The sequence below is a fragment of the Crassostrea angulata genome, chromosome 7 (assembly GCF_025612915.1).
Source record: "Crassostrea angulata isolate pt1a10 chromosome 7, ASM2561291v2, whole genome shotgun sequence".
Classification (NCBI taxonomy): Eukaryota; Metazoa; Mollusca; class Bivalvia; order Ostreida; family Ostreidae; genus Magallana; species Magallana angulata.
This window is the reverse complement of record NC_069117.1, coordinates 34,941,266-34,967,198: the sequence shown is the minus strand read 5'-3', so window position 1 is coordinate 34,967,198 and position 25,933 is coordinate 34,941,266. Positions and strand designations below refer to the sequence as shown.

Sequence of the window (25,933 nt, the reverse complement as noted above, 5' to 3'; positions counted from 1 at the left end):
CACTTGTTGAACAAACATTGTTTAGAATTAAATAACCCTTCATTCAATATCAAGAAAAAGGGGCTGGCCCCTAAAATTAGGGGAGCAAAGGGCTCTGAAGTCTTTAATCTGTAGCCCTTTACTGTAACATATTATGTGAAAGGTTATAGAAGCAAATATGTTTATCTCACAGTTATGTATCCAAGCAATGTAATGATTTTATTATGTGTTACGTAATGAAGGGTTTTTAGGGGCCAAAATTCCAAAATTTGTCCCCCATATCTCAGAAAGGAAAAATATTTTGTAATGCAATACAGAAGAAAAGTTGTTTAAATTAATGTTTTAAACAATATGCAACCTTCAAAATTTCGTTAAACGGACCCTATAAGGAGATAAGGGATCGGCCCCTTAAACCTTCTTTCTCATATATCTCCAGAACGGTATCGGTTTGCTAAACACTTGTTGAACAAAATTTGTTTAGATTTAAATGACCTGTCATTTAATATCAAGAATAAAGGGGCTGGCCCCTCAAATAAGGGGACCAAAGGGCTATAAGTCTTTAATCTGTAGCCCTTTTCTGAGAGTTATTTTGTGAAAGGTTATAGAAGCAAATATGTTTATCTCACAGTTATGTTTTCAAGCAATGTAATGATTTTATCATGTGTTACTTAATTATGGGTTTTTAGGTGCCTAAAATCCAAAATTTCGATCACCCATATCTCAGAAAGGAAAAATATTTTGAAATGTAAAACAAAAAAAAAAAATGGTTCAAAATGATTTTCTTAACAATATGCAACCTTCAAATTTTCGTAAACAGTCCCTATAAGGAGATAAAGAATCAGCCCCTTAAAACTTCTTTCTCATGTATCTCCAGAACGGTAACGAATTTTTAAACACTTGTTGAAAAATTTGTTCAGAATTAAATGACCTTTCATTTAATATCAAGAAACCTTTTTCTTGATATTAAATGAAAGGTCCCTTAAATTAGGGGATCAAAGGGCTCTAAAAAAATTATCTATAGCCCTTTAATGAGAGCCATCTTGTGAAAGGTTATTAAAGCTAGATTAGGTATAACACGTTTATATATCCTAAAAATATAATGATTTTCTCTTGCGTTACCCAATTAGGGTGTTTTGGGACCAGATGTCAACAAATTTAATCTTTTCAATCTTCATTGGAAGAAATGCAAGTATTTTAAAAAGCAATGTAATAGAACTTATAAAAAGCGATACAATAAAGCATTAGTAGTTCACTCCTTTTTCCATACCATGTTTTGTTGTCAAAAATCATAGTTGATGATGTCATATTTTCTTCTAAAAATCGGACGGAAGACCTCCTCGTTGCTCGCAACGAGATCGTATCTAGTTATTAAGGTCTTCCGTTTCCAACGGAAGACCTTATTGTTATTGCTTTGTTTCTTTTTCCCTATTCTTCTATATTATTATTTTTTTTTCTTACAAATTTTGTGCACGCGAGATCTCGAAAACTACTCAATTGATTTTCATAAAACTTACAGATCTAATAGATGATGATATGAACCGTATTGCAAATTTTTTTTATTGATGACGTCACTTCCGGTTTTGAGATATAGTCGTTTTATCGATTTTCAGAGGGGTATTTTGTCGGCAGTACTCCTCTTAAACTATAGCAGATATAAACTTGAAATTTTCAGCGATGGTAGACGGAAGACTGAAATTGTGCATGAAGGTTTAAAATCATTTCGATCGCAAAAAGTGTCGAAGCTCGCCTGGACCCGAAAATTGGGATAAAAAAAACGTCGTAATTTTTTGTGGTTTTCTTTAATTATCTCTTTTCTGAAAAATATTTTGTTAAGACATGTAAAGTAAAAATAGTTTCTATTTACAAGACCTTTCTTTTAAAATCAAGAAAAAGGGGTTGGCCCCTCAAATTAGGGGACCAAAGGGCTCTAAAGTCTTTAATCTGTAGCCCTTTACTGAACGATATTTTGTGAAATGTTATAGAAGCAAATATGTTTATCTCACAGTTATGTATCCAAGCAATGTAATGATTTTTCCATGTGTTACGTAATTAAGGGTTTTTAGGGGCCAAAAGTCCAAAATTTTGATCACCCATATCTCAGAAAGGAAAAATATTTTGAAATGCAGTACAGGAGAAAAGTTGTTCAAACTGATGTTCTTAACAATATGCAACCCTCAAAATTTCGTTAAACGACCCCTATAAGGAGATAAAGGATCGGCCCCTTAAACTTTTTTTCCAGAACGGTAACAAATTTCTGAACACTTGTTGAACAAAATGTGTTTAGAATTAAGTGACCTTTTTTTTTATATCAAGAAAAAGGGGCTGGTCCCTTAAATTAGGGAACCAAAGGGCTCTAAAGTCTTTTATCTATAGCCCTTTACTGAGGGATATTTTGTAAAATATTATAGAAGCAAATATGTTTATCTCACAGTTATGTATCTCATTACACTCATAGATTCCGCCTCCTTTTCCGGATAAGTTCTTTGACAAAGATCAAGAGTAAGGTCATTCCTTACTCTTAAAATCGGACGGAAGACCTCCTCGTTGCTCGCAACGAGATCGTGTCAAGTTATTATTATTTTTCTTTTTTTTCTTACAAATTTTGTGCACGCGATTTCTTAGAAACGGCCCGACCGATTTTCATGAAACTTTCAGATCTATTAGATAATGATCTAAACCTTATAGGTTTTTTATTATATTGATGACGTCACTTACGTTTTTGAGAAATTGACGTTTTAGTGATTTTCAGAGGGGTGGCTTGTCCCTCTACGTTCTACTAAACTATAAAAGATATTGAGTTCAAACTTTCAGGGATAGTAGACGAAAGATTGTAGATTTGTAATTTTATTTTCATTTTGATCTGGCTTGAAAGGCGCCGAAGCTCGCCTGGACCCGAAAATTGAGATGGAAAAAACGTCGTAATTTTTTCTGGTTTTCTTTGATTATCTTTTTTCTCAAAAATATTTTGTTAAGACATGTAATGTAAAAAAAGTTTCTATTTACAAGTCCTTTTCTTTAAAATCAAAAAAAAGGGGCTGGCCCCTCAAATAAGGGGACAAAAAGGCTCTAAAGTCTTTAATCTGTAGCTCTTTACTGAGAGATATTTTGTGAAATGTTATAGAAGCAAATATGTTTATCTCACAGTTATGTATCAAGGCAATGTATTGATTTTGTTATGTATGACTTAATTAAGGGTTTTTAGGGGCCAAAAGTCCAAAATTTCGATCACCCATATCTCAGAAAGGAAAAAAATTTTGTAATGCAGTACAGAAGAAAAGCTGTTCAAAATGATGTTCTTAACAATATGCAACCGACAAAATTTCGTTAAACGGCCCCTAAATGAAGATAAGGGACCGGCCCCTAAAACCTACTTTCTCATATATCTCCAAAACGGTAAAGAATTTCTAAACACTTGTTGAACAAAATGTGTTAGAATTCAATGACCTTTTATTTGATATCAAGAAAAAGGGGCTGGCCCCTTAAATTAGGGAACCAAAGGGCTCAAAATCTTTAATCTGTAGCCCTTTACTGAGAGATATTTTGTGAAATGTTATAGAAGCAAATGTGTTAATCTTACATGTACAGTTATGTATTCAAGCAATGTAATGATTTTATCATGTGTTACGTAATTAAGGGTTTTAAGGGGCCAAAAGTCCAAAATTTTGATCATCTATATCTCAGAAAGGAAAAATATTTTGTAATGCAGAACAGAAGAAAAGCTGTTCAAAATGATGTTCTTAACAATATGCTTCCGACAAAATTTCGTTAAACGGCCCCTAAATGAAGATAAGGGACCGGCCCCTAAAACCTACTTTCTCATATATCTCCAAAACGGTAAAGAATTTCTAAACACTTGTTGAACAAAATGTGTTCATAATTAAATGACCTTTTATTTGATATCAAGAAAAAGGGGCTGGCCCCTCAAATTAGGGAACCAAAGGGCTCAAAATCTTTAATCTGTAGCCCTTTACTGAGAGATATTTTGTGAAATGTTATAGAAGCAAATGTGTTAATCTTACAGTTATGTATTCAAGCAATGTAATGATTTTATCATGTGTTACGTAATTAAGGGTTTTTAGGGGCCAAAAGTCCAAAATTTTGATCATCTATATCTCAGAAAGGAAAAATATTTTGTAATGCAGAACAGAAGAAAAGTTGTTTAAAATGATGTTCTTACATGTAACAATATGCAACCGACAAAATTTCGTTAAACGACCCCTATAAGGAGATAAGGGATCGGCCCCTAAAACCTTCTTTCTCATATATCTCCAGAACGGTAACAAATTGAATTTCTAAACACTTGTTGAACATAATTTGTTTAGAATTAAATAACTTTTCATTTGAAATCAAGAAAAAGGGGCTGGCCCCTTTAATTAGGGGATTAAAAGGCTCTAAAGTCTTTTATCTATAACCCTTTATTGAGGGATATTTTGTGAAATGCTATAGAAGCAAATGTGTTTATCCTACAGTTTTGTATCCAAGCAATGTAATGGTTTTGTCTTGTGTTTTGTAATTAGGGGTTTTTAGGGACCAAAAAACCCAAATTTTGATCACCCATATCTCAGAAAGGAAAAATATTTTGTAATGCAGTACAGAAGAAAAATTGTTTAAAATGATGTTCTTAACAATATACAACCTTCAACATTTCGTCAAACGGCCCCTATAAAGAGATAAGGGATCGGCCCCTAAAACCTTCTTCCTCATATATCTCTAGAACGGTAACGAATTTCTAAACACTTGTTGATAAAATGTGTCCAGAATTAAATGTCCTTTGATTTGAATCCAAGAAAAAGGGACTGGCCCCTTAAATTAGGGTATCAAAGAGCTCTAAAATCTTTAATCTATAGCCCTTTAATGAGAGCAATTTTGCAAAAGGTTATTAAAGCTAGATTAGGTATAATACGTTTATATATCCTAACAATATAATGATTTTCTCTTGCGTTACCCAATAAGGGTTTTTAGGGACCAGAGGTAAACAAGTTTGATCTTTTCTATCTTAATTGAAATAAATGCAAGTACATGTATTTAAAGCAATGTAAAAGAACTTATAAAAAGCGATACAATAAAGCATTACTACTTCACTCCTTTTTCCATAACATGTTTTGTTGTTGTAAATCAAAGTCGATGATGTCTTATTTCATTCTAAAAATCGGACGGAAGACCTCCTCGTTGCTCGCAACGAGATCGTGTCTAGTTTTTCTTTTTTTTTCTTACAAATTTTGTGCACGCGATTTCTCAGAAACGGTTCAACCGATTGCCATGAAACTTTCAGATCTATTAGATAATGATCTAAACCTTATAGGATTTTTATTTTTTTGATGACATCACTTCCGTTTTTGAGAAATTGACGTTTTAGCGGTTTTTAGAGGGGTCGCTTGTCCCTCTAAGTTCTCCTTAACTATAAAAGATATCGAGTTCAAACTTTCAGGGATAGTAGACAAAAGATTGTAGATTTGTAATTTTATTTTCATTTTGATCTGTCTTGAAAGGCGCCGAAGCTCGCCTGGACCCGAAAATTGAGATGGAAAAAACGTCGTAATTTTTTCTGGTTTTCTTTAATTATCTCTTTTCTGAAAAATATTTTGTTAAGACATGTAAACTAAAAAACGTTTTTATTTACATGACCTTTTCTTTGAAATCAAGAAAAAAGGGACTGGCCCCTCAAATAAGGGGTCCAAAGGGCTCTAAAGTCTTTAATCTGTAGTCCTTTACTGAGAGATATTTTGTTAAATGTTATAGAAGCAAATATGTTTATCTCACAGTTATGTATCCAAGCAATGTAATGATTTTGTCATGTATTACGTAATTAGGGGTTTTTAGGGGCCAAAAGTCCAAAATTTTGATCACCCATATCTCAGAAAAGAAAAATATTTTGTAATGCAATACAAAAGAAAAGTTGTTCAAAATGATGTTCTTAACGAAATGCAACCTTCAAAATTTCGTCAAACGGCCCCTATAAAGGGATAAGGGATCGGCCCCTAAAACCTTCTTTCTCATATATCTCCAGAACGATAACGAATTTCTAAACACTTGTTGAACAAAATGTGTATAGAATTAGATGACCTTTCATATGATATCAAGAAAAAGGGGCTGGCCCCTTAAATAAGGGAACCAAAGAGCTCTGAAGTCTTTTATATATATCTTTTTACTCAGGGATATTTTGTTAAATGTTATAGAAGCAAATATGTTTATCTTACAGTTATGTATCTAAGTAATGTAAGGATTTTATCATGTGTAACGTAAGTAGGGATTTTTAGGGGCCAAAAGTCCGAAAATTTGATCACCCATATCTCAGAAAGGAAAAATATTTTGAAATGCAGTATAGAAGAAAAGTTGTTCAAAATAATGTTCTTAACGAAATGCAACCTTCAAAATTTCGTCAAACGGCTCCTATAAGGGGATAAGGGATCGGCCCCTAAAACCTTCTTTCTCATATATCTCCAGCACATTAACGAATTTCTAAACACTTGTTGAACAAAATGTGTTTAGAATTATATGACCTTTCATATGATATCAAGAAAAAGGGGCTGGCCCCTTAAATAAGGGAACCAAAGGGCTCTGAAGTCTTTTACATATATCCTTCTTCTCAGGGATATTTTGTTAAATGTTATAGAAGCAAATATGTTTATCCTACAGTTATGTATCTAAGTAATGTAAGGATTTTATCATGTGTAAAGTAATTAGGGGTTTTAGGGGCCAAAAGTCCGAAAATTTGATAACCCATATCTCAGAAAGGAAAAATATTTTGAAATGCAGTATAGAAGAAAAGTTGTTCAAAATAATGTTCTTAACGAAATGCAACCTTCAAAATTTCGTCAAACGGCTCCTATAAGGGGATAAGGGATCGGCCCCTAAAACCTTCTTTCTCATATATCTCCAGAACATTAACGAATTTCTAAACACTTGTTGAATAAGATTTGTTAAGAATTATATGACCTTTCGAATGATATCACGAAAAAGGAGCTGGCCCCTTAAAGAAAGAGACCAAAGGGCTCTAAAGTCTTTTATCTGTAGCCCTTTACTGAGAGATATTTTGTGAAATGTTTTAGAAGCAAATATGTTTACCTTACAGTTATGTATCCAAGAAATTTAAGGATTTTATCATGTGTAACGTAATTAGGGGTTTTTAGGGACCAAAAGGCGCCAAAAGGGGCCAAAAGTCTAAAATTTGATCAACCATACCTCAGAAAGGAAATTTTTTTGAAATGCAGTTTAGAAGAAAAGTTGTTCAAAATAATGTTCTTAACGAAATGCAACCTTCAAAATTTTGTCAAACGGCCCCTATAAGGAGATAAGGGATCGGCCCCTAAAACCTTCTTTCTCATATATCTCCAGAACGATAACGAATTTTTAAACACTTATTGAACAAAATGTGTTTAGAATTAGATGACCTTTCATATGATATCAAGAAAAAGGGGCTGGACCCTTAAATTAGGGAACCAAAGGGCTCTAAAGTATTTTACCTATATCCTTTTACTCAGAGCCATTTTGTTAAAGGTTATTAAATCTAGATTAGGTATAATACGTTAATATATCTTAACAACATAATGATTTTCTCATCTTCTCTATCTTTATTGGAAGAGTGCAAGTATTTAAAAAAGCAATGTCAGAGAACTTATAAAAAGAGATACAACAAAAACATTAGTACTCCACTCCTTTTTTCATATCATGTTTTGTTGTCGAAAATCAAAGTCAATGACGTCACATTTCCTTATAATAATCGTACGGAAGACCTCCTCGTTGCTCGCAACGAGATCGTGTCTAGTTATTATTATTTTTTTTTCTTACCGATTTTGTGCACGCGATTTCTCGGAAACAGCTCAACTGATTTACGTCAAATTTTCAGTTCTGATAGGTATTGATCTGAACCTTGTTGGAAATTTTTTTTGTTTATGACGTCACTTCCTGTCTTGAGATATCATGGATTTATCGGCTTTTATAGGAGTATTTTGTCACTAGAACTCCTCTTTTACCATTTAAGATATGATGTTGAACTTTTCAGGGCTGATAGACGAGAGACTGAAATAGTGTCTAATGGTCATTAATCATCTTTATCTCAAAGAGCGCCGAAGCTCGCCTGAGCTTGAAAATTAGGATAAAAAAAGGCGTCGTGATTTTTCTTGGTTTTCTTTGAATATCTCTTTACATGAAAATATTTTGTTAAAAGATGTAAAACAAAAAAACTTAATTAAATCACGAGTTTTCATTTGAGATCATGAAAAAGGGGCTCGCCCTTCAAATAAGGGGCTGAGGGGGCTCTAAAGTATTTTTATAATAACTTTTTACCGTGAAATATTTTGTGATGCGTTATAGAAGCAATTATGTTTATTCTTAGGTTATTTACCTATACATGGCAATCATTTACTTCTATGTTACGTAATTAGGGATTTTAAGGGGCCAAAAGTCCAAAACTTTGATGCTCAATATCTCAAAATGAAGAAACATTTGGATAAGCAATATTTAACAAAAGATGCTCAAAATATAGAGCTTAACAACCTGAAACCATAATTTCCTTGTTATGCGGTCCCTAAAAGGAGTTACAGTGTCGGCCCCTAAAACGACCCTCTAAGATATTTCGAGAACGGTACATAATTTGTAAACGCTTTTTGAACAAAATGTGTTTGAATTGACAAAAGCTTTCATTTGAAATCAAGAAAAAGGGGCTGGCCCTTCAAATTAGGGGCTGAGGGAGCTCTGAAGTCTTTTAATGATAACCTTTTACCGTGAAATATTTTGTGATGCGTTATAGAAGCAATTATGTTCATTCTAATGTTATTTACCTAAACATGGCAATCATTTACTCCTATGTTACGTAATTAGTAATTTTTAAGGGGCCAGAAGTCCAAAACTTTAATGCATAATATCTCAAAATGAAGAAACATTTGGATAAGCAATATTAAACAAAAGATGCTCAAAATATAGAGCTTAACAATAATCAACTATAATTTCTTTGTTATGCAGTCCCTAAAAGGAGATACAGGGTTGGCCCCTAACACAACCCTCTCAAGATATCTCGAGAGCGGTACAAAATTTGTAATTACTTGTTGAACAAAAAGTGTTAGAATTGACAATAGCTTTCATTTGAAATCATGAAAAAGGTGCTGGCCCTTCTAATAAGGGGCTGAGGGGGCTCTTAAGTCTATTAATGATAACTTTTTACTGTTAAATATTTGGTGATACGTTATAGAAGCAATTATGTTCATTCTAATGTTATGTACCTGTACATGGCAATCATTTACACTTATGTTACGTAATTAAGGATTTTAAGAGACAAGAGGTCTAAAGCTTTGATGTTTAATATCTCAAAATAGAGGAAAACTTTGGAAAGCAATATTTAACAAAAGATGCTCAAAATATTGAGCTTAACAATGTACAACCATATATATTGTTTTTATCTGGACCCTAAAAGGAGTTTTAGGACCGGATATCAAAACGATTTTTCCCAGATTTCTCAAAAACGGTAACCAATTTCTAAATACTTATTAGTGGTACACAAAAATACCTTTTGACTAAAATGAATGAAAAGGAGCTGATCCCTCAAATAAGGGACACCAAAGGGATAGATAGTCTTTCACCCATTACTCATAGATCCCGCCTCCTTTTCCGATTACGTTTCGTTGATGAAGGTCAAGAGTAAGGTCATTGCATATTCTAAAAATCGGACGGAAGACCTCCTCGTTGCTCGCAACGAGATCGTGTCTAGTTGTAATATAGTATTGTTAGGATATTGCGTAATATGAAAGTTAAAAGCTTCACATGAAGACATGCATACCCACTTTCATTTTGCTTATAGGGAATATCTCTCTGTGGTTTATAGTGTTTTAAAGTCGCAGTCAATACTTTTCTTGTCTAAATATAATCCTAACTTATCACAGACATATCTTTATCTGCTTTACGAGAGATCTAACTCTTAAATAATCTTTAGTCTGGGGGTTACATTTATTTAATCCATAGACAATAGGCATAAACTAATTTTTAAGTTCAAATTGATTGTCTAAAGCCCTGATTGGTCAGAAGGTAGTGTGAAAATGACCTCCTATCAATTTATGTCAGACCCTGACAAGTGTCAGAAGAAGGAGGATTGTTTTTTTTAAGACAATCCTTTCTTGACTTGAAGCTGTAGCGGAAGACCTCCTCGTTGCTTGCTATCCAAGAAATCAGAACATAACTCCAATAATTCATCAATTAAATAACATCCTCATCAACGACCAATCCACGAAAGAATTTACAAAGATGTAAACTTCACTAACAGCAGACGTCAGCCTAAGAATCTAAAACGAATATTGTGCACTTCCCATTTTGAAAACAAATACACAATTACTAAGTGTAAAAACCCATGATGCGTCACCATATTACACACAGGGGCCAAGCCCGTTTTAATATTTATTTCAATGTAACCATAAATAAAGAAAGGGGTCGAACTCTGACCCAGATAAAAACTACCACTCGCTTCAAAAGCCTAATAAATCTATTTATTTTTAAAACACTCCGCAATAAGCATGTATTTTTCAGAAAAGTAATGTCTTAGATACACTCATGCTGAATTTCAAGTTGATGGGTCTTAAATAGCGGAGATATTCGTCATTATTCTCTCGAAGTAGCCAGTTTATTTTTACTCGGACAATTACCGGTCCGGGCTCACGATGGGATTTTACCTATGACAACAGCAGTATTGCAACAAGTCGAGAAACATTCGCACTAATCGTTTAAAATCTCACATTAAACGCACGCTACTTGCATCCTTAAATTCCGATAAAATTCCTTAAATACCCTCCAAACTGAACTTTAATTCTGCAGCCACATCAATTTCTTACCAGACCGGCCATTGTGATACTAGTAGCTAATGTTAAACTCAATGTCATTGGTTAATATTCCTTATGGTCCTATCAGAATCAGTCTTTCTCGAAGACGTCAAAATGGCTGGTCCTGTCAGAAGTCAATGTTGTTGCAGAATAAACGTTCAGTATGGAGAGTATATATGGAATTTTATCAGAGTGCGAAACATTGAGGTGCGAAACATCTCAGGGCGAAACAGAATAGGTGCAAACCATTCCGGATTTCAATAATCGATGACGCATATTGCTTCCCAAAAAACGCCACCTGGCGTTTATTTGTGCGTCCGCTTGTTTCATCTTTATGTATGTTCGTTTTACATTTATGTCTGTTGAATTTACTTTTTGTGTTTGATTTGTATTTGGATATATTTGGTTGATTTTATGTACATTTATTTTGCAAAGAAGACTGTTTGCACTTATGGTCATTGATACATGTAATATCATATTAGATTGCTGAATTAAATTTATCGTTGATTTTGTAAAATTGTATTTTTTGCCCTTTCCGCTACCTATACATCACACCGTTTGTTAAGGTGGAATAACACACCTGGAAAAATTCACTCAAATTAATAGTAAATTATTTGATTATGAAAGGTATAATGATAAATAAACTATACATATATCAAATAAGCGAAAAATTTGCAAATTGGGGATAAAAAATGAATATCTAAAAAAAAACAATTCAGTAAATAACATAACAAAACCCATTGCGGGATTCGAAGTCGGTATGTACGGATCACAAGCCCGACACTTTACCCACTCGTCTATGAGGTAAACTATATGTTGCTGTCAATAAAATCCTTTTAATAAAACAAAATGTCGTTTCGATCAGTGGTCAGCCATTTTTTGACGATGTGTTATTCCACCTTAAACACCTAAACGAAGTACTCAAAACAGATGAAAGGATGTCTAAAGTTCTCGAAAATTTCTGCGTAATAGAAAGTAAAAGACAACCTAAAAATCTGAAACGCATACTTTGCAAATCAAACTTTCGCAAAACCAATTTGCATACAGTAAGAAAATGTCCAGATCAGTGATGTGGAACATGTCCATATTTAAAGGAAGGAAACATCTTCAAAATCGGAGACCAGAAATTTAAACTCCAACATGACGTGCGGAACCAAAAACTTTATATATTGTATAATGTGCGGGGGATGTGGACAATACTACATCGGCGAAACCGGAACTACACTCCGTACCAGGATCCGAGTTCACAAACAGCAAATTCAACATACAGAATACCTTAAAATAAAAGTTAGTGAACATTTAGATATTTGAGGTAAGGTCCATTATACCGTGATACCGCGCAGGCACGTAGCATCGTTTTTTAATGTGGGGAAGGGGGGGGGGGGGCAGACTCATCCAAAAAATCTTGACAAGCAAAAAATAAAAGGATATTTTGAAATGTTCTGACGTCACAGCAAATTCATACATTTCTTTTAAAAATAACAAATGATCTTTAGAACCATAAAATAAAATATTTAACAAAAGCTAAAATGCAGTTTATACAAACATTTATAATTATCGAGTGCTAAAAAATTTAAAGACGTGACATACATTGTCGCATTTAGTTCTATAAGGTATGAGTGTGCGTTGAAACTCATTCATCTGAAATCATGTTTAGAAAAGTACATTGTAAATAAATTGAACCGTATGCATTAACTTCCCTCGTCTTGCAATTATAAATTCTGTATTTTCATATACCGGTCTAACTATCAAAATTATTTTGGCTTTAGCTAGTTGTCGTATACGATTACAAACGTATTAATTTGTCAATAGTTGTATGGTAATTATTTTTGCATTGAATGATTGACTCATTGAGTTTCATGAAAAGAAAAGAAGCCATGTTTCTTCTTTTCACAACTTACATTAATTTTATTCATGCATTCAAAAACATTTATAATGATGTTAATATAAGATAATAATGTTAAGATCTGCATGTTCTAATATGTGTTAATCAGGTAGTCTTGTCAGCCAGCGCATTTTCATTTCTGATTCTCGGACGAAAGAAATTGATGACGTCGGGCTAACGCCATGATGAAAATATAGGTTTTAGTGAAATCTTTTATATATATCTTTAATTATAAAGTTATTTTGCAAAAAAAGTGGCCGAGAACATACATGTATATTGATTATTTTTTATGAATTGATTCAAAATTATCTCTTCTGTTATTGTGTTGAGTAAAATAAAGTTCGTCTAGATGGTTTAAAAGTTTGGAGCATAGTTTTTAAATGCGATTTTCGACTAAAATAATTATGCATTTTACTATATATTTCATTGAAATGGCGTTGCATGATTTCATCAGCGACATTGCGTTTAAATCATGATTACATTATTACCACGCAGACGAATCTCAAAATTTTTTTAGAAATAAAACTCTGAAACCTATCGATCACGCGGACTAATTTTCAGGGTAGGTTTTCTCAAAAGCAGTAAACCCGCGAGCTACCTTAATTGTATTGTAATACGTCTGAGAAAGAAATGAAAGCGCTTCCGTTTTGCGATTATATATACATGTATATATATAATTCAAAAAGATTGAAAGGTGATATCACACAGAATAAATAATCAAAAAAAAAAGAAAAAGAAAATGCACAGTTCCAAAGTTTCTATTCACTAGCGCTTTCTGGATTTTAACATCCTTCTTCAGGTGAACATACATAAGATATGAAATTGTTTTCCTTAGAAACGTTAACGTAAATTCATGAGGTCCAATTTTCGTTGATTGTAGGATTTTGCTTACTGTGGGGAAGCATTTTCGTGGATGCGTCGGTTTTCAGTTTCAATAAAACAGATAATTCTGTTTAAATTTGTATTTGTCGAGGATGTAAATTCTCGGGGAAGGACAACCCACGAATACCACAAATTGTGTTACCAAGAGTTCTTACGATTCCACAATACCCGGTATGAACATTGCTTAATGTGTTTATGAAATGGACAATATGCAAATTGAGCAGTGATTTGTGTGATTTGTGTTTATATCAAATAAGAAATTAATAAGTTTACAAATTCAAACGCTATCAGTGAACGCTATAGTGATTATTACAGTTCTTATGTTCATGGTATCTCAATCATATGAGCACTTCTGTCGCTAGATTTTGCCCGGAGATAATTTTTCAAAATGAACAATGATTTAGCCTAAAAGAAGAACGCAAAAAACTTGATTAAATATGTGGAATACTATCAGGGTTGTTAGGAGGACGCATTGCAGTTATGAAGATTAGAAATCAATTGTAACATGTGACAATTTCATTCATAAAGCTTTAGTGTTTGTGCAAATTAAAAAATCGATTTTTTTCGTTATATCGTGTACCCCAAAAGTAGATTGTTATTCTTCCATGAAATCGTGATCTTAATATAATAAACAATGATAATTTACAGTGGCATAAAGTAGAGAAATTATAACATCATTGCTTGCGTGAAGGTATTTCTATTATTTAGATAAAGCCTATTCTACAGTAGAAGGATTGTTTCATAGTTCAAGGCAAGTTTGTTGAAACATTGACAATTCGTTTAAATAACAAGTATGATAATGCAAAAACTTTTAAAAACCTTAAAAATACCTCCTGAAACTCAACTTGACAAAGAAACTTTGCAAAGAAAATTAAAATACATAAATTACCATTGAAAATTTACAAAATAGAAAAAACCGAATTGTAATGATTGACATGATCAACAACAACATATCTTTTTGAGACCAAAAAATGTCAAAATACTTACAGACAGAACTGAACAATCAAGGAAAATCATGTCTTTCATGGCTGTGCCTACATCGGAAAATAGAAGAAAATTATCGATTTTCACCAGGCGCATCTAACAGAGGTTTTTAATCAATACTTTCACTGATAAAAAGAATTCAGATTAACTCAGCATCAAACACTCATTTGTCACTTTGAAATTAATCATTTAATGGTTTTATATAAAATGGTTATAAATCCTTTGAGTTAACATTTTGTTATCAGACTGAAGCTATCAGCCACTCAGAGCAGTTATTTTAGCCCATAGAAGTTAGCAGCAAATAAAAAAATCATCAAAGTACTGAGTGTATCGGAGCAGAAAATCAATATTTACTTCTTCGGCTTTCTTTACTGGTTCTGTACCAGTTATCGGCTAAGACCAGTTATCGGCTAAACTGAGGGTTCGGGTCTATAGCACACGAATATCCGAGATTTTTTAATTCAGTCGTCTGTTTCTAATAAAGAAAAGTCAGTTTGCTTGAAAACTTTCTTCAATATGTTTTAAACATGAGCTTTAACGATCATTGTTTACCGCTGATTTACATCTTTGCACTTTCAGCTGTGGGGGAAGTGACGTAATAAGTTAAAAATAGAATATGACCGCTTTGTGATACGTAATAATTTATTATATCCCTTCTTTGATTTGACATATAATATCAATACATATAACATTTATAAACAAAAGGAACTCAATAAATTCCGAGAGATTCATGGCGCAGTTGAACGCCTGATTGTATAATTATGCATTGATTAGCGTACGATTGTGTGTATGACCGTATGATGATGAAAGAATAATTTTATGAGTTTCATTTTTGTATAATAACCCCTACGACCTATAGGCTGACCCGCAAGGGACATAATTCAATCAACACTTTGCAGAATATAAAATCAACATGTACAAGGATTTTACTATGTTATTATCACGAAGCCGATAACTGGTACAGTAAATCATAAAACCTAGGCAAATTCGGGGCTTGCTAAAAAGCACAGAAACAATATGTTTTGGGTTCTAAATGATGATATAATCTAACCGATGGATAAATAAGGAGTTCACCATTTAAAGTATGAAAAGCTTTATTCCAATATATCAAGAAGTAAGGAAACACGAAAAGAAAACGTAATATTATAGCCAATAACTGGTACAGTGCCAGTAGCTATGATCAAGACGATTAATTCATTAATAAATTACATGAGCATTGACAACTTCGAAAGCAAGAAAGCTCTCCGGGATCAGGATTATTTATGCGTTTGTGTTTAAGGTTCTTCACAAACCTAAAAAAATTAAAATTTGGTTGAATCAAACTGAATATGAACAACTGTCTTAGGAGGGTTCGAACTCATGATCTGCGGTTTACAAGCCCAGCCACTGAGCTATGGCAATATATAACCAGATAATTTAATTTAAATAATTAAATACTGATATTTGTCCCCAAAAGTAGACAATTATTCCTACTACTTTTAGCCTGGTTATTATTTTAGGTCACCTAAGTGACTCAGGGGACCTATTGCTAACAGGCCTTCGTCGTGCGTCGTCAATTTTTAACATTGAAATTCATTACACAACCACCCACGGGGTCTCGTGGGTGGGTCCAAATATGCAAAAAAAAAAAGCAAAATTTTCAAAAAATCTTTTTTTACTCCCACACATGTAGGGAAAAAACAATGCATGGTTATCATAATGTCCACGAAGCCCTCTACCAAAATGATGACATTCATGGCCCCTTGGTCAGGGGTTAAAGCCCTAGGGCAGGGCCAATATAACCATATAGTAAAAATGTATTAAATCTAAAAACATCTTTTTCTCTACCCCTATACATGGGGGAAAACTAAATGCATAATTAAGATGGCCATGAAACTCTCTACCAAAATTATCAAAATATTAGAAAATTTTCTATGTGTAAGCTCCTCCAAAGAAACTAGCACTAGCTAGTTGGAGCGTTGGTTATTAACTTGAAGGTTCGCTGGTTCGAGTCTAGATCTTGTCATTCCTCCTTTTCTATAACTATATATTTACATACACCAAATAAACTTTTCTCTATTTCTTTGGAAATTGATTGTGTAATTCATAGCTCTGTAGAAACTGACAGGACTGAAGTCTATACGCCTCGTTTATCAACAGTTCAAAATCTTCGTCAAGCTAGGAAAAATCACAGACTGCACGAAATGATCATGATGATGTCAGACTCAAATTCTAATTAAATACGATTTGGCCGCTGGATGCTTTTATAAAACGTATTGATGTACATCGACCGTAATTTAGCTAGTTTTACTTTTTACTTTTTTATTAATCTGTTAAAAGAAATGTAAATATAAACAATGATCTGCTTTCTTTAATGATTCATGCAGTTAACGAAGATAGCAACCATTGCAGAAAAAATTACTTATGTATTTTTTTTCTGCAATGTCGCCATGCATCTTCATATCCCGCATGAATCACTCAAGAAAGCATTTAATTTTTTATTTACTGTCAAAACGTTACATATACATGTAAGTAACAGCCATATATTAAGATGATTACCATGGTGATGAGAACTATAGCTACTTGGAAGTTTGAACTTAACCCGTGTAAGTACTTGCAGTCCGTGCTTTTTATGTACCTTTACTAAAATGTAAAATCGCTCAATCAAGAAAGAAAAAACGCACGCAATTTCAACATTAAAAGTACAAAAATACATCAATGACCGATGTAAAATAATAAATATAGATTTTCAAATAATTTTTAAAAATTTGATCAGCTAAACAATGGATTAAAAAGTATTTCTTGAAAGTCAATTAAACGTTTACGAATACGTTCACACACATTTGGTTCGTTTCAATGGGTCGCGTAACTGTAAAGAAATAGAAAGAAAATACCTTTAAATAAATGTTTTCTCTTTTTTAAATTAAAAAATAAATAAATAAAAACAAAAAACGAAATTAAATGGAAAACATAAGTAGTACATGTACCTGACTTTATTGCTTGAATATCTGTGAATAAGTAAAACCATTTTATTTATTAGAATAAGTCGACTTTTATAGAACTCGTTTGAATGCTCTCCATTACGGAAAAATGAGTTAAACATTCCCGATAGAGTGAATTGAATTTTATTTTTCTACTCCCCCGTGCGTTCTGTTTTCCGAAAATCGACTCCCCCCTACGTTACCGTTAGGCCTACATCTGAACAGAAAATGTCTTGATTATTCAATTTTCCTAAGATTTGTTAAAGGAAGTGAACATGAAAAAATTAATCGTTGCTTAATAAATTTTTAAAGCCTTTTGAAACTTAAAAATGAGGTCTGTAACCTTTTTGTTTATTTCTATCAAGAGATTTTATCAATTTACCACTCTCAGTGAAAGGTCTATGGAGGTATTCCATTTTTCCCCAGCATGCATCTGTTCTCTGACGTATATAAGCTACATTGCTGCTGGTGACTGGGTCAATGTTCACCCCTGCGAATGTGTTCGGAATGTTTTCTTTATCGTTGCTAAGTATGTAATAAATCCAGAGGTGCTCGAATGAAAGTTCACGAGACTTCACCGAGATTTGTTCAGTTCCTGTGAAATTTCGAGCGGAAGTATAAGTGTTCGTATAATATTCTCAAAATCAGTAAGTACTGGTCGTTTTTCACATCGTATCCTACTTTGGTTTATGTTAATACATAAAATTCTTTTAACATTATGTCTTATTTAACCATTTAGCGGTTTTTTATATTAAACGATAATATTCAGAACAGGGTTATCGTTCGTGTTCAACCACGTGTTGAGTGGTTAAAAAATCATATCCATGTTTGATGCTTGTGGAGTGCAATTCCATGTTTTTAAAAGGAATAATAGGTGTCTGTTTTGCATAAAAACTTAGTATATTGAGCCGATTTCAAGGAACATTCTGCGTAAAATAGTATAGTCTGTTTCACTATTGATGCTATTACTAGGTCAGGCGCGGATCGAAAACTAATCCTCAGGGGGATCTCTACTTAGCATGTAAATTGTTGCAACTGCAGACAAAAACTATTTTTTGTATTTACACATTTATTTCTAGAACACATTTTATCCACCAATTAATAAAGATAAAGTTTAAAATCAATAAACCGCTAGATTTTATATTTGACTACTATAGTACCTAGATTCTTTGAAATAGACTATAAACATGAAGCACGATTTTTACTGCGAAACTGAAAGGGTCAAATAAAACCACGTGGTCTAAAATTTAAATGACAATAACATTCGCAGGGGTGATGTTGGAACTAGGCCAGTGTTTATGTACAGAGTTGATAAAACTTACGAAGAAAAAATATGCCTGGATGTGAAGAAAAATTTTGTACTGTGATGAGAGGACAAGGATTTAGTACATTTCTATGGATGAACCTCAGATAACTATACATGATTTGTGCAAAACATAAATAGATAAATTAATTTGTGAAATATGAGACCGACGCATTCCAGATGTCTGTATGGAGATATGGCAGTCAGTGTTTACATAAATGAAATGCTGTTTGAACATTTCAATTTAAATTAATATAAAAATGTAATTTCATTTTCTTTGTGGGGTTTCTTACCGTTACTTTTTATTTAAATTCCCTGGAAATTTTTCTGATAAGTTTTTATTTTTTTTTGATAGATAAGATCTTGATGATATGTAAGCCGGTGTTGTATAGCAGTTTTCCCCCCATAATAGCTTTTCCCCCGGAAAACCTACTATATAGTAGTCTTTCCCCCCGGGGGGGGGGAGCTACTATATAGTAGCTTTTCCCCCATAGTAGGGATTCTCCCTCACGTTTTTGGTTTATATTTTATAAAAAATGAATATAGCAACCCAGTAAAAATTAAAATCAATGTTCCTTCACTTCTAAGTTGCATATATCTGCATTCATCTGTACAGGTTAAGTTTTGTTTTGCCGTTTTATTATTTTTGATAGACAATGCTAAAATGGAATTAATCATAGAACTTATAATTTAGGTAATTTAATTGATAAAAGTACTTGGTTTTACAAGATATATACTTATAATATGCATAATTCTGTGATCAGAATTTGTAAGTGAAAACTGTTTTGAGATTTTTTTTATTAAATTTATCAGTCCTTCTGTCTGTTTGTGCAAATTTTATCCAGGCTAAACCTCTGTTTTAGAGAAATTTTGTTTCCAATGTTTCAGAGCTCGATGTTTAAAATCCAATTATAATGAATATAGTGCATATAACTAGAAATGACTACATCGCCATATTTTCACAGTGGCAGTAGTTTACCACTTGTAGATGACTGAAAAATTCAGCCCTCGGGGTAGGAACCCTCGATGTTTCAGGGTCCGATGTTTGAATCCCCGGGGCCAATTATACTGATTGAATAGTGTTCTATAAGTGTGGGCCCGAATCTCAAATTCTAGAGATGACCACTAAACCATATTTTCACAGTGGTAGTGGTATACCACTAGTAGATGACCTGAAAATTTAATCCCCCAGGGTAGGGGCCCTTAATGTTTCCGAGCCCGATGTTTGAAATCCAATTATAATGAATAGTGTATTTTGGGGGGGTCCCATATCTCAAAAACTAGAGATGACCACATCATCATATTTTTACGGTCATTTAAAAGTAAAAACATCTTTTAAATATACACACTCACCCATATATTTCTTTATCAAATCAAAAATAAACAACAAAAGCGCATATGTTTGGAACTTTTGTTTGCCAATTGATTAGAAGAACAAGCTTATATCTAAAACAAAATAAGTCAGCTCATAAAAAATTTGTGAGTTTTATTTTTCTAATTACCCTTGTTTCATTGTTCGAGGAAATAATATGGTACACAAGTAAATCTTTATTGCAAAAAAATATATGAAATAAATAATATGATTACATTTTAGGTGAGTGAATCGTATACATGTATCTTGTTTTATATGGCATCGTTTTCAAAATTGTATATTTATAAATCACGTTGCAAAAATAAAAAGCAGAAAAATTAGCATGCAGTGAATGATATTATATATATGTACATAAGGGTAGTTCAGGCTTCATTTTACATTTTCCAAAGTAACCAGCAAAGTTACCGATTTCGTTCTGGTTTTGAAGCCATTTCATTTTAAAAAAAGTAAACATTTCAATTTCGCGACATATCATTGCGCTCTGTCTCTCGTTTGATATTTAAAAGTAGAAATATATGATTATATTTAACGGAATTAATTTAAAATTAGTAGCCTTTTGGACGAAGGGAGCAGTACGTTAATTTCCACTTCTTATTCCCTTTCTCCACAAAATTAAGACAAGATTGGTCGGTTAGTTTCTTTGGGGGAGCTTACACATAGATGATAATGCATGGGAAAATTAAAGTTCCAAACCGGCGTAATTTCACTCAAATGTATTTTGACGTGTTCTGTGAAAAATGTCTATGTCATAACGTCGAAGTCATACCTGTAGATAAGCATCGATTAGATGAGAAAGTTTCGAGGTATTCCGAATTCCATGTAAAAGGTGTTCCAAAAAGGTGTAACAAAAGGTGAAATAAATGGTGATGACACAGTAATGTTATGAAGGCGAGTGCCATTATTCATATCAGAGGTGAAATAACCATATATTTTATTCTATGTGTTGATAAATGCCATAATTATCCTTTATTATGAGAAATTCATGTCATAGCAGTTATTGCAAATTATTGCCACCTATGGCCCACCATAAACATGACTGGAATGTAAAAAAGGGGGAAACTCCACTATAAAGAAGTCTTTCCGTGGGGGTAATCTGGCTATAAAAAGGGGGAAAACCCACTATATAGTCAGCTTTCCGTGGGGGAAAAACTGCTATATAGCCATTTTTCCGGGGGGAAAACTGCTACATAGCCATTTTTCCGGGGGGAAAGATGGCTAGGGGGAAAAGGCACCGGTTCTGTTTATGCTGTCAGAAGAATAACAGAACTTAAACACTTTTTAAAAATCAGGATGCTGAGCAATGCACCTTGTGTGCTCATTTATGTAGCAGACATGTAAATGTTCAAACTCATAAACAAGAAATTCCCGAATGCAAGAAAAAATAGGTCACAATAACACTGATCCACGGACATTCCATTGATTCTATAGTTACATGTCCCATTAACTGCTGGTGGGAATGCATCATTCTGAGATCCAAAATCTTCCTACATAAACACTGTTTCAAAATGACAACTCTTTACATCCATTTCAAGTTTTAATCACATTTTGATGATGGCATTTTATCTCTGTTACTAAACGTGTGTAAAAATGCAATGTGTCCCACTGACGTCAGCTATTCTAAGTGGTATATCTTCTTACTAAGGAAAGCTCTGTCTAAACAGTTTTCAGATATCATTATATACATCAAACAGACAAATTTGAGCCCATGTTCACTTCCTTTAAGATTTGATATCGACTGTTTCAACTGTACAAATCATGCATATTTTGTCCACCCGATCACCGTGAATTTGAAATCTGTCAAATAGTTTCGAAGTGTTTGAGGCTACTAGACGCATAGAGCACTTGGACTTATGACCGACACAAAGTTTGACTATCGCTTTCTTCCGTGCGGTATATCTTTTTATATTTACATTATCCAGTGTCTTTGTCTGTGATAACACTACGTATCGATTTTGTACTATATAACCCATAATACAAATGACGCCAAATTGAGGCGCCGGCGGGGTTTGTTTATTCATATTTAAAGATTTAATCGTGTGATGGCCTAAAATTACATGTATATAAATATAAGTAATAAGGAATCACTATTTGAATATTATGAGGTGATAATTTCGGTCGGGGCGTGATCATATCTATCATAAAGCCCTTCGGGCTTTATTGGATTTGATCACGCCCCGACCAAAATTATCACCTCATAATACTCAAAGAATGATTCCTTATTCCTTATATAAAATACTTCCTATAAACACCTACAAAAGGTGTGACCTAAATTCCTTCTGTCTCCGAAGCGAGGAAAATCGACTCCCCCACGCGTTGGAATCTTTTTGTCTACTGCATGTGACTCCCCCGCGTTAGGGGTTGTTTACGGTGATAAACGTCTTTATAATTTAAAATGAATATAGAATCGATTAGTGAATTTTTGAACTACATGTATTTATTTATTTAATTATTGCTGAAATAAAGCACTTCTTTGATAAGATTGACATCCGTTATCGTGCCGTTATATGTTTCATGTGTTTCCGATATAGTCTATTTTGGTCGCCTGAGTTTTCTCCAAAATGACGTCGACTCTCTTTTCGTCATTATACATATATACTATCATTATATCATTATCATTATATCATTATACATATATACTATCATACTATGCTGTGTGAAATTATGAAAATCACACAATTATTCACGGGACTCATAAGAAACTAATTAAGGTCTTCCGTTTTCCAACGGAAGACCTTATTGTTTTCGTTCGGTTTCTTTTTCCCTATTATTATTATTTTTTTTCTTACAAAATTTGTGCAGGCGATTTCTCGACAATGGCTCAGCCGATTTTCGTGAAACTTTCAGATGTAATAGATATTAGTCCAAACTTAATATACATTTTTTTATTTTGATGACGTCATTTCCGTTCTTGAGAAAATGACGTTTTAACGATTTTCAGAGGGTCGGATTGTCCAGGGATCTCCTCCTAAACGGAAAAAGATATTGAGTTCAAACTTTCAGGGATTGTAGACAAGAGATTGTAGATGTGCTATTTGGCGTTCATATTTGTTATGCTCAAAAGGCGTTGAAGCTCGCCTGGTCCCGAAAATTCCGACTAAAAAAACGTCGTAATTTTTAATGGTTTTCTTAGTTTGTCTCTTTTCTGAAAAATAATTTGTAAACACTTGTAATGCAAAAAAGATTTATATTTACAAGACCTTTCATTTGATATCAAGAAAAAGGGGCTGGCCCCTCAAATTAGGGGACCAAAGGGCTCTAATGTTTTTTATCTGTAGTCCTTTACTGAGGGATATTTTTTGAACAGTTATAGAAGCAAATATGTTTATCTTACAGTTATTTATCCAAGCAATGTAATGATTTTATCGCGTGTTACGTAATTAGGGGTTTTTAGGGGCCAAAATCCAGCATTTTGATCACCCATATCTCAAAAAGGAAAAATATTTTGAAATAAAGTATAGAAGTAAAAATGCTCAAAATGATGTACTTAATAATATGCAATTTTCAAAATTTCGTTAAATGGCCCCTATAAGGAGTTATGGGATCGGCCCCTAAAACGTTCGTTCCTATATTTCTCAAGAACGGTAACAAATTTCTAAACACTTGTTGAACAAAATGTGTTGAGATTTAAATGACCTTTTATTTGATATCAAAAAAAAGGGGCTGGCCCCTCAAATTAAGGGAACAAAGGGCTCTAAAGTCTTTCATCTGTAGCCCTTTACTGAGGGATATTTTGTGAACGGTTATAGAAGCAAATATGTTTATCTTACAGTTATTTTTCAAAGCAATGTAATGGTTTTATCGTGTATTACGTAATTAGGGGTTTTAGGGGCCAAAAGTCCAGAATTTTGATCACCCATATCTCAAAAAGGAAAAATATTTTGAAATAAAGTATAGAAGTAAAGATAGTCAAAATGATGTACTAAATAATATGCAATTTTCAAAATATCGTTAAATGGACCCTATAAAGAGTTAAGGGATCGGCCCCTAAAACGTTCTTTCCTATATATCTCAAGAACGGTAACAAATCTCTTAACACTTGTTAAACAAAATGTGTTGAAATTTAAATGACCTTTTATTTGATATCAAGAAGAAGGGGCTGGCCCCTCAAATTAGGGGACCAAAGGGCTCTAAAGTCTTTCATCTTTAGCTCTTTACTGAGGGATATTTTGTGAAAGGCTATAGAAGCAAATATGTTTTTCTTACAACGATGTATCCAAGCAGTGTAATGTCATGTGTTATGTAATGAGAGATTTTTAGGGGTCAAGAGTCCAAAACTATGACCACCTATATCTCAAAAAGAAAAAATATTTTGAAATGCAGTATAGAAGAAAAGATGCTAAAAATGATGTACTTAACAACATGCAATCTTCAAAATTTGGTTCAGCGGCTCCAATAAGGAGATAAGGGACCGGCCCCTAAAACTTTTTCTTCTAAGATATCTCAAGAACAGTGACGAATTCTAAACACTTGTTGAACAAAGCTCTTACACATGTAACAAAATAGTTTTCTGGCCCCCTAGAATGTAGACCCTGTCTTCTTTATTCTAAATCATGTTTAGCTGTTAAATAGCAAAATTAAGATAGAACAAATTCTAAAATCAGACGGAAGACCTCCTCGTTGCTCGCAACGAGATCGTGTCTAGTTTTTATTATTACTCTAAATAAAGTCTCTAAAATTGACCAAAATCATAACTACAATATCACAGATTCAACAAGCATTCTGAGAGTATTGCATAAGCAATACACGTCCCCTAACGGTTTGTGGAAATTGTGAAAACAATGCACTGTACATTGTAATACAGAATATCGCTTTTGGAAACAATTGGAATCTAAAAAATTAATAATATATTAATAATAAAATATGTCAACCAGACGCTACAAAAGTGTAAACTTGATCCGTAGATGGATATTTTGAAGCTGTTTAGCAAATTTCATATTATTCCTCAAACGCATAGAGAAAAAAAGTGTGGAAAACTGAAGTGGGACAGACAGACAGACGGACGGACGGACGGACCGACGGACAGACGGACTGACGGACGCAGAGGAAAGCTATAGTCCCCTCCGGTGAAAACCGGGAGGGGACTAATAATCATATAAATGGCGGTATTGTAATGATATGTGATAAAATGAAGTTATAGGGAAAATTAAATATTTTGATGATTTACGTTGAAATAAAAGGGTTATAGTCGGACAGACATGTTATTGCTCTCGTCACTTTTTGATGATTTTTTAAAGAAAAATACACATACCTTATATGAAAGAAGTACAGTTGAAATCAATGAAATGGAAAATATCCTAGATATCTTCATTGACAAATTATCCCTTTTCACTCATAAAATTTTGCAGGAACGAAAACAAATTTCTTACGGAGATTTATCAAAGGAAATGTTTACATCTTTTATCCATTCGGAAGTACTCGGGACACCTCGCACAATCTTTCAACGTTATCATCTGGGCTTATTTATGTCTGGTGCAATGCAAAATCGCCTTTGACTTTTTATTTTGGAATGTGTATTAAAACCTGAAGCGGTAGAGGGGGCGTTTCAAAACAGATAATCTGGAATTTTTTTTATATTAGTGGATGTACGTAGTTTGAGCACAAAGGTATTTATTATTATCGAAAAATCAGGAAAAAATGGTGGACGCAAAAACTCGGGACAGAGTATAGAAAACAATTGAAAATAGGATAAAATATATTCAAAATGTTATTTCACATTTATGTTAAGTATTATTGAAAAACAAAATGCTGGAGAATTATACTAACAGT

At 33.2% G+C, this 25,933-nt stretch overlaps 1 protein-coding gene across 2 annotated transcripts in view; it reads right to left on the bottom strand.

The window, feature by feature from the left end:
* The window catches only part of LOC128157527 (uncharacterized), a 171,637-nt gene extending 156,994 nt beyond the window's left edge, over positions 1 to 14,643 (bottom strand). The window contains exon 1 of one of the 2 annotated variants that reach the window (XM_052820112.1): positions 14,536 to 14,643. The gene's annotated coding sequence lies outside the window, so the exon portion shown is untranslated. The remainder of the gene's footprint in view (positions 1 to 14,535) is intronic. The other variant, XM_052820111.1, reaches the window with a different exon arrangement.
* Positions 14,644 to 25,933: the final 11,290 nt, after the last annotated feature.